Raw genomic sequence first — 9,596 nt, 5'->3', positions numbered from 1 at the left:
TTGGGTGAAAGGTAAAAGTTCAGAGTGTGACGCTTGTTGCCGTGTCGGATTGGAGCTAGATCGCCCACACACACATCTTTTCCCCCTTTCCCGAATCCTTTGTACCCACCCCACCCCCGCGTCCATACCCTTCCCGAAGGTAAGATATTTGCTTAAGGTACACTAAACTATGTGGCTTCAAACAGTAATATACCGTATGTTAACTAGCTCTTCATGCTAGCTGGTTAGCTAAGTGGAGTAAATTTCTCGGTTAGGCCACAGTGACTACAGAATTAGACCAGTTTTCTGAATTACTGCTGCTTTACAAAAACGACTTAATTGTGAAATCCACATTCTGCGCTTCATTTAAAAGTTTTTAACTAAATCGATTGATCGGTTCAGTATGTGTGAGTTACTTTTCAGCTAATGCTGCATACCTTGCTACAATTGTTCTTTCAGCTGTTTATGATGACGCTTGTGGCGTGGCTGCAATTAAGTAAAATCTAAATAAAGCTAACATTAACTAGCTAGCTTGTTGTTCTCTGATCGGTTGAAAGTTGAGTGTGTTGATCATGTAAAATCAGTTAAGCTTTATGTAAACGACCAGTGGTGTTATTTCTCGATGTAGCACTTAATTTACTTATTAAGTAAGTGTTAGCGATTGCAGTGTGCAAATCTTTATAGTGAGCAGATCCCCTCTGCCGCGTTCATCAGTGGAAAAGCACCACCATACGACCACCAGTAATCAGATATTACTTGAGTAAGGGCACATTTTCAACACAGCAGTGGCCCCAACATGGTAATGGTATGTGTACAAGTGTATCAGGCACATCATGCTTTTGATATTGAATATGTCACTGTTTACACAGCCTTTACCTCCAGTGGAAAACTAAAACAGTGACATGGTAATGTGCATGCATCAGACTAGCAGACGGCAGCCACTAACGCTGGTTCGTAAATATACAAAGTTACTGCCTATGTTGAAAATGATCCTCTTATGTTATCTACAGTTATAACCGAGTATAGCTCACATTTATACAAGTAAAATAAGCTATACAACGTTGCAGTTTTGTGTTTAGCTAGTTAACAGTCACTGTTATTTACATTTATGGATATTAGTGTGGAGCAAGTGTCTGCTATGTCAGGATAACATGCTTAACATTGTTTTAGTAATAGATCAAGATCTTTGGTTCTTTCTGAGTTCAGTTGGTAAAAGGACTAATGGGTTAGACATTCACCATGACTACATGACTAACCGATTTATTTAGGATTTTTGCATTTCTGCATAGTTTTGTTAGTATATAATACTCTGTTTTATAATGTAGTAAGTTTGAGGAAAAATTGGCTGCTTCAAAACAGGATACTTTGTAACCTAACCAGTCTTGGGTCTAAGGGCATTTGTTGACAGTGTGAAAGAAACACGCTCTTTATTTAGTTTTTATGTTTTGAACATCATCTGTCATCTATCATCATTTAGACAGATAGCTAGCTAAATTTCATGATTTGTTTGTAGTGGTGGAGACTGCATTGTGCCAGAAAAACACAATAATACAATGAAATGAATAATCAATTATATTACCAAATAACTTTTATGCAGCTATTAGCTTTTAAATTTAGCTTGAGCTGTTAGCGAGTGGTGCTAAATGTTCATGGAAAACAGAAAATTAACATTAACATTAGCTAACTAGCTTGCTAGCACAATTATCGCCGTGTCCCAAACCACACACTTCTATACTTCACATGCTACACTAATGAGTGGACTTCTAATGGTATAAGGGCTATTTTTACACACTATATAGTGTGCTAGTATGCGATTTGGGACGCGGCGTATCTTACCGAGATGAATCTTCATCCAGTGAGCCGACGAGTTTCCTCTTCAGATGCTTTAGCATGGAGGATGTGCTCCCATAACCAGCTATGGTCGGCACACAAATAGCATAACTGACAACCTTTTTTTCTGAGGTTAGCTGTTACACTTTTGAGGATTTTGTTCTCGAGGCAGCCTTCGCGCTGTTGTTAATTCTCCAGTGAGCGGTAATGTCAAAACGTTCCTAGCGAGTGCGAGAAAGACGTGTAATGACACCATCACCTAATCGACTACTAAATTAGTTGCCAGCTAATTTGGTCGTCAGTTTTAGTCGACTAAGTCGAATAATCGTTGCACCCCTAATGTGGAATCAAAAAATCCTGATATCAATTTATTCTTCATTTAATTCAATTCAACCAGCCGGTCACACAATTACATAGGTCATTTGTTGTTACAGGGGACACAAACATCTTCCAGCACAGGACAGACTCGTGCTCTAATAGTTCAGTATTTCAGGCTTTCGTCATAAAAGGTTGTATTAGAGCAGAAAGTGTTTGACACCGGTTCCTACTGAGCACCACGTGTTCTGGAGAAACTAACAACAGTAAAGATAATTTGGTTTATCATGATGTGTGTGAATAAAGTGAGTGTGTTTTAGAAACTTTTGTTAAGGCCTGTATGGTGCTTGTTAGTCGTACTTTAGTTAGTCGCAGATGCCCTTTAGATTGCGATTTTAGTGAATTATTTGTTTGTAGCTGCTGTGATCAGCGTTTAGCTGTTAGCATTTTGTTTGCGTGTTAAATTCTGTGTGAATGATGTTATTGTGAGAGACGCAATCTGCGGCTGGGGTTAGTGAACATTTTTATTACTTGCTGTTCGTTTCACAGCTGCAGACTCTCTTTCACACATATGTGTCTTGCAAATAATGAAAGTTTAGTTCTCTGCCACCCTGAGCAGTGACAGGAACTTTAGACTAACCCACCTCTATAATACAGGAGTACAGAAACATCCCTAATATTATTTATTTATTTATTTATTAAGTATTATTCATTTTAAGTTGAACATTAACAAAAATATGTTGTACACTGTCACAAAAAGGGTATGTCTACTTTTTATGTACACTTTCGTTCACTATGGTACAAACAGTGAACATACACCCTCAAAGACACAGTAATGTCTTAAGGCTCCATTGTGTACCTTAAATAATGAACGTAATGAACGTCAGTGCAGAGTGATAGACTGAGTCCAGTGGTTTGAGGGAACTGGCAGTTGCATGTTTGTAAATTACATCACCGTAATCCATAGTAAGGTTGCCTCAACAATTCTTTTTCTTGCATACATGGGGAAACAGGATTTATTTCTATATAGATAACCGAGCTTCTGTCTACATTTGCCAACCCATTTATTAATATGGGATTTAAAAGTGAGTTTATCATCCAGCCATATGCCAAGGTATTTATACTCTGTGACTCTTTCGATGTTGGATCCCATCAGGGTAGTGATATTTGCAGAATTAAAATCAGTATTAGTAGATCTGGAAAACAGCATGAACTTAGTTTTCTTAGCATTTAAAACCAGTTTGTGTTTACACAAAGCAACCTGTAGAGCATTAAATGAGCATTGTAATTTTCTTGTTGCAGCATAAACAGAGTCAGCTGAACAGTATAAAACCGTGTCATCTGCATACAGGTGTACTTTGCAGTCTGAGGCAGAGGCAGCAAGTTTATATATATATATATATATATATATATATATATATATATATATATATATATATATGTATATATATATATATATATATATATATATATATATATATATATACACACACACACACACACACACACATATACATATATATATATATATATATATATATATATATATATATATATATATATATATACACACACACAATGCTTCTTCCTGTCAATGGCCATATAGAGATCATTTAAAACCAGTGTGGTAGCAGAGATGGTGCTGTGTCTTTTTCTAAAGCCAGACTGATAATTAAACAGGACAGAATTTTCGTATAGAAATGATTTAAGTTGACTATTTACTAGAAGTTCTAAAATTTTAGCTAAACAGGACAATTTTCAGATTGGACTGTAGTTATTTACATCTGCCGCCTCATCTCCTTCATGCAGTGGAGTTACATGAGCTATTTTCCAGGTCCTGGGAATTCTGCATGATAAAATAGGAAGATTAAAAATATATGTTATGTATTCTAAAATAATTGGGGATGCTAGACGCAGGAAGTGAGGGTCCAGCCCATCTTCACCAGTAGTTTTTTTGTAGATTAATAGTAGAAAGAGATTCAGCGGCTATGATTGGAGAGAAGCACTGGAGTGTGAGGAGACCATGGCTCTGGGTAACAATAGAGTTGATATCAGTTTGACCTAACAGCAGATTCGACTCAGTATTTTCAAAAATGTGACCAGCTGCAGCAAAATGTGTGTTAAAAGCTATACAGATTTTCTTCTGATCAGATATCAGCTGATCATCAACTATAATGCTGGTTGGAAGGGTAGAGGAATTTGTTTTTAAGGGTTTTTACAGTTTGTAGAGCTGGTAATCAGGCTGAGATAATAATCTGATTTGGCCTTTCTAACTGCAGAGGTACATTTATTTCTCAGTTGTCTGAACGTAAGCCAGTGGTCTCTCTCCCTTGTGCGTCTGGCAGTGGACCAAGCTTTATTTCTGGCTTTAAACAATGAGGAAACTTCACTAGTGAACCAGGGACTTGTTGATCTGTGGGGGACATGTTTGTTTACCACCGTTAGAAATGATTTGCTAAAGTGGTTTAATGCCAAGTCAACATCTGGAATTTTTAGTGTAAGGTGGATTTCATTCATTGCTAAGTCAGATAGAAAAGCTTGTTCATTAAAATGTTTAAAATTTCTTCAAACCACCATCCGAGAGCCTGTTTTGTTCTTGTAACAGTTTCTAATGCATCCAATGGGGCAGTGGTCACTAATGCCAGGGTCAAAGACTGCTGAGGCAGTAATTCTGTCCATTTTATTGGACAGAGTTAAGTCTAGCAGGGTAGATTTGGTGGGATCCTTCAGATTTGGGCATGTTGATTCCATGACTAATCGTGTGAGGGTGAGATTTCCACATATTTCCTTTCCTTTCCTCGGATGCAATAGAAAGCCAGTTAAGATTAAAATTCCCTAGAACCACCATTTCAGAAGCAGTATATTGTGATAAAAGAGTGGCTGTTTCAGCAAGTGCAGAAGACAGAGCAGAGGGAGGCCTGTATATCCAGGCTAAAATAAGAGTTATTTTTCCCAAGGGACACTTTAAGAGCTATGAAATCGAAGTATTTTTCTTTGGACACTGCAGTTAGTAAGGTGGCTTGTATAGTTACTCTTACATAAATAGTAACTCTGCCTCCTCTTGATTCTCTGTCTATTCTATAAAGGTTAAAATCATTTAAGGCCATGTCTTCATCACTTATAGATTGTCTAAGCCAGGTCTCTGTTAGTATTAAAATATCTGGATTAGATTGTGCAATCAGGACTTTAAGTTGATCCATTTTATCCTTCTGAAGTAGGCTTCTAATGTTAAGATGTATTATGCCTAAACCTTTTTTGTTTTTAAAACTGTCAAGATCTGTTATAGGGTTTACTGCAGGGTTTTCTTGTGAGTGTAAAGTAATTGGAGTTGGATCAATAAAAATAAGATTGTCTGGATTAATAAAACCATAAAAATTTGTTGCTTCTTAGTTATTTCTTTTTGAGGAATTGGTCCAGAGATAATAACGGACTTACCACAGTTTTGTACAGGCTTGTGAAGTCCTTTTTCAGCAGCTCTGTGTTCTGATTTCTGATATCGTTACATCCCACATGTATTACTATACCTTCCCTGTGTCGTATTTCTTTAGAAGACTGGGGAGCTCCTGTGTAATGTCAGAGACTTTTGCACCAGAGATAGTGAACCACGGCTGTATGGTGCTTAACGTTTCTGATGATTGTGGAGGTGGAGATGGCCTGGGGAGGTAGGCAGCGGTTTGGCTGTCCGGCCGCGTCCAGCTGAGAGGTAGAGTGGCGGGCCCGCTGCACAGTGGGGTCCCCAGATGGAGCAGGGGTGAAGTTTATGGCTGGAGGGCTCACTCGGATGTTCTGCACTGATGGTTGTTTGTCAGCAAAAGTGGAGTCTTCCAGCTCTTCCAACACAGAGGATCTGTTGCTCAGGTGAAACTTTCGTGGAATCGGGTGGCGGCGGAGTGCCTACCACCACGCAAACCCCTACCTGCAATGGACCATGGCTCAACCTGGCGCAGTGTGGAGCAGCACACCTCCCTGGTCTTGGCTTTAGCTCCTGGCCGAGGCCAGTGATCCTCGTCCTGGACAGCCGTAGCAGCCGCTTGAGGAAGACTGCCATCTAGCCCGGTGCTGATTGCTTGCATTGTAGCCAGCAGGGAGTCGAGGAGATCCTCATCGTCTTTGATCTGGTAGAGCACAGAGATTCTTCCTTCAAGTTCACAAATCTTCTGGCTCAGCCACGCACAGCCATCACATCCAGCTGGAGAGCTGAGGGGAGGCATGGCCCAAAAACAACTAGATTAAAATAAAACAAAAATCAAGCAGTCATGAAACTTATCATAAAATGTCATAGCGACCTGGAGCATCACGGATGCTCCAGGTCGCTATGACATTTTATGATAAGTTTCATGACTGCTGGAAAATGATTCTTTCACTGTTCTAACTACGGCGACGTTTCAGTTCAGAATGCTGCCACGATTTAAGGTGGAACGGGAAAATTCGAATAAGAAGCTGGTGAACAGAAAGCCAACTTCAGCCTCGTCCTCTTGTAAACCTAAGATGACCTGTATGTTTTGGTGCTCATTACTAGTTAGTATTGCCGAATAACAGACTTAGCATCTTACATTTAGGAGATATTCTTAGTTTATTTAACAAATGCGCGTTTCACAGTGAAATATTAGTGTGTCTGTCGCAGCTCCTCAAAGTTGTCCACCTTTGTGTAATGGCACACCTCTTTTTTACCTTTACCGACCAGTCATTTTTTTTACCGACCAATCAGAGGCTCTGTCGCGTAGGGTCTTCGTCCGTGGAGTTCGCCCAGCTGCCATGTGCGTGACATGGCGAACGAAGCCTCGGCACGACGTCTGTGGTTGTTCATTTTCTCCGAAATTACGGCACATCGTCTCCGCAAGAAGTCTATTGAGGCCTTTACCTTTCAGATGGCCTGAATCAGTAGATAGGCCTGTGTTCCTTTCAAGAAACCTGTAAGAACTTTGTGGTTTGCACTTTTCTTAATGTAAGGAGCTCATACTTGCATATTATTTAAAGTGAGAGTTGCTTGAGAGCTTTAAGGAAGCTGCTTGCTCCTTCTTAAAAGAATATTACTAATGAAAATGGTTCTTTCATGTTTTAATTACTGTAATTTTTTTGTTACAAATTTTGTTGTGCTTGCACAGTTTGAGTCCCTTGAAAGGATATTTAATTTAATAATTATAGGTGGTGCTGTTACTATTTTTGTACTTCTGCAGTCTTTTAAATTAAAGTGCAAAAAAGAAATTGTCTTTTTCTACTGGCATTATGCAAGAACCATCGGAATCGAGAATCGTTAATAAATTTGAAAATAATCGAGATTTAGATTTTTGGCTTTATCGCCCAGCCCTAGTAGGGAGTATAAAATCTTTTCTAGATTCACTAGATCTTCCAACTATAACCACAGGTATAACTAAGGAGGAATTAAAGAAAGCTATCTCAAACCTCAAATCAAATAAATCCACTGGAAGTGATGGTTTCCTCTCTGAGTGGTATAAAATATCTAAGATAGGCCATCATTTCTGTTATCCCTAAAGAAGGGAAGGATAGGGTGAAATGCTTATCCTTTCGACCTATTTCAGTGTCGAATGTGGATTATAAGTTATATGCGTCCATTTTAGCAAAAAGATTAGAAACTATCATTCCAGAATTGGTAGATTTGGACCAAACTGGTTTTATACGGAACAGATAGACACAAGACAACATATGAAGAACATTACACATAATTAGTTACATTCAAAAAGAACATATTAGCTCAGCTTTAATTAGTTTGGATGCAGAAAAAGCATTTGATTCAGTTAGCTGGGAGTATTTATATTTAACTCTTGCCAGAATGGGATTTAATGATAAAAGCATAGTGTTTTAGATCTTTATGTACCTCGCCAACTGCCAGAAAAAGAGTTAGGGGCCATCTAACGAAAACAGTTAAGCTCAAGAGAGGAACATGCCAAGGTACTCGTTGTCTCCGAAGCTTTGGCTCAGGCTGTGCAGGAAAACACTAAAATAAAGGGGATAATAGCTGGAAGGGAATCCCTGGCGGACCCCGACTCCAGTATTCCAGAACTTTTTTCACTTTTAGAACAATTTGGATCCTTCTCCGGATACAAGTTGAATATAAATAAAACACAAATTCTCACATATAATTATCAACCTGCAGAAGAAATTAAGGAAAAATATAAATTTAAATGGGATGCTACTTTTAATTAAATACTTGGGAATACGTTTACCAAAGGATACTATACATTTATACCAAACTAACTAAGGCTCCATAAATAAAGCAACAAAGTCAGATATAGATAGGTGGTCAATATTGCCCTTAGATATGTCCAATTGAATAGAAGTCATAAAAGTAGGTATTCTGCCATGCCTATTATATGTATTTCAGTCATTACATAATGGAAAACTAACACAGATCTCTATTCCCATACAGTCACTACTTGGATATAGTAATCTAGGCAGTAAAATTGGTAATAAGTTAAATAGATGGACTAACATGGCTCTTACAGTATGGTTTAGAGTGGTGACCCATGAAACATGAATATGAAACTTAAGCTTGATAGCTTAATTAAATGTATTTGTGACATTAATACATGGAATCACAATAAAAGTGAAATAAGCTAATTTAATAATACAAATTAAAGTTCAAGAAGGCTTTCAGTTTGAGAAAATGTGCAAAAATGTAACTCAAAATAGTTGAAATAGGGCTATTAAGTTGCAGAAGTCTTAACAAAAACAAGTCAAAAACAAACAATATCATAAGTTTGCTTAAGTGTTCAAGTAAGCAAAAGTAAAAAAAGTCCATCCTATATAAAATCCAGCTGGGTCTGGAGGTCCAAAGGTTCAAATAAGGCTTCAAATGTAAAAATAAAAAGAACTTCTACCAGTCCAAAATAACTATAAGCTTTAGTTACAAGTTTACAACTTGTAATGTTGTAACGTAATGTTCCCAGCTGCTGAGAAGAGACGCTCAGAGGGACTAGAAGTGGCAGGAATATACAACAATGATTTGGCTAGTCATGCAAGAGTTGGATACTTTGCCTCGTTCAACTTCCACCAAGACGGGACTTTCTGTTTTTGAGATGAGCTGCTCCCTGAAGTACATCAGCACCTGCCCTAAGAGGACAAATTAAAATTAGCCTGGAGGTGAAGGCTAAATCTGGCATGTTATATTTGTTTTTAAATGTTCATTAATATGTACTGTTCCTATTTAAATAACTAAATCTTACTTCATTAGTTATCATCTGGTTGTGTGCATCCTGCTCATTGGTCTCACTGTCACTGTCTGCTGAGTTACATCCCAGACTTGATAGCTGAAACTGACCTACTTGGAGTTCTCTCCACTGAGGCTTTGGCATGCTCGTGAGTTGATGCCATGGCTTCTTCATTCCCACTGGTGCGCTGGTTCTTCACAGTACTACTCCCATCTATGCATTGTAAGGCCAAAGTTTGAACTTTATTCTGAACACTCAACCTCTCCTCTGGTGTCAGGACTTTCAGTTTTAGAAAACGTGGAT

General features: G+C 38.3%; 1 protein-coding gene across 4 annotated transcripts in view; it reads left to right on the top strand.

Annotated features, from left to right (window-relative positions):
• Window positions 1–9,596, top strand: part of LOC118800003 (poly(rC)-binding protein 2-like) — a 61,271-nt gene continuing 51,675 nt past the window's right edge. The window contains exon 1 of one of the 4 annotated variants that reach the window (XM_036560151.1): window positions 1–139. The gene's annotated coding sequence lies outside the window, so the exon portion shown is untranslated. The remainder of the gene's footprint in view (window positions 140–9,596) is intronic. The other 3 variants (XM_036560150.1, XM_036560153.1, XM_036560154.1) reach the window with 3 other exon arrangements.

Source organism: Colossoma macropomum, unplaced genomic scaffold (genome assembly GCF_904425465.1).
Source record: "Colossoma macropomum unplaced genomic scaffold, Colossoma_macropomum, whole genome shotgun sequence".
Classification (NCBI taxonomy): Eukaryota; Metazoa; Chordata; class Actinopteri; order Characiformes; family Serrasalmidae; genus Colossoma; species Colossoma macropomum.
This window is presented reverse-complemented; position numbering and strand designations above follow the sequence as displayed.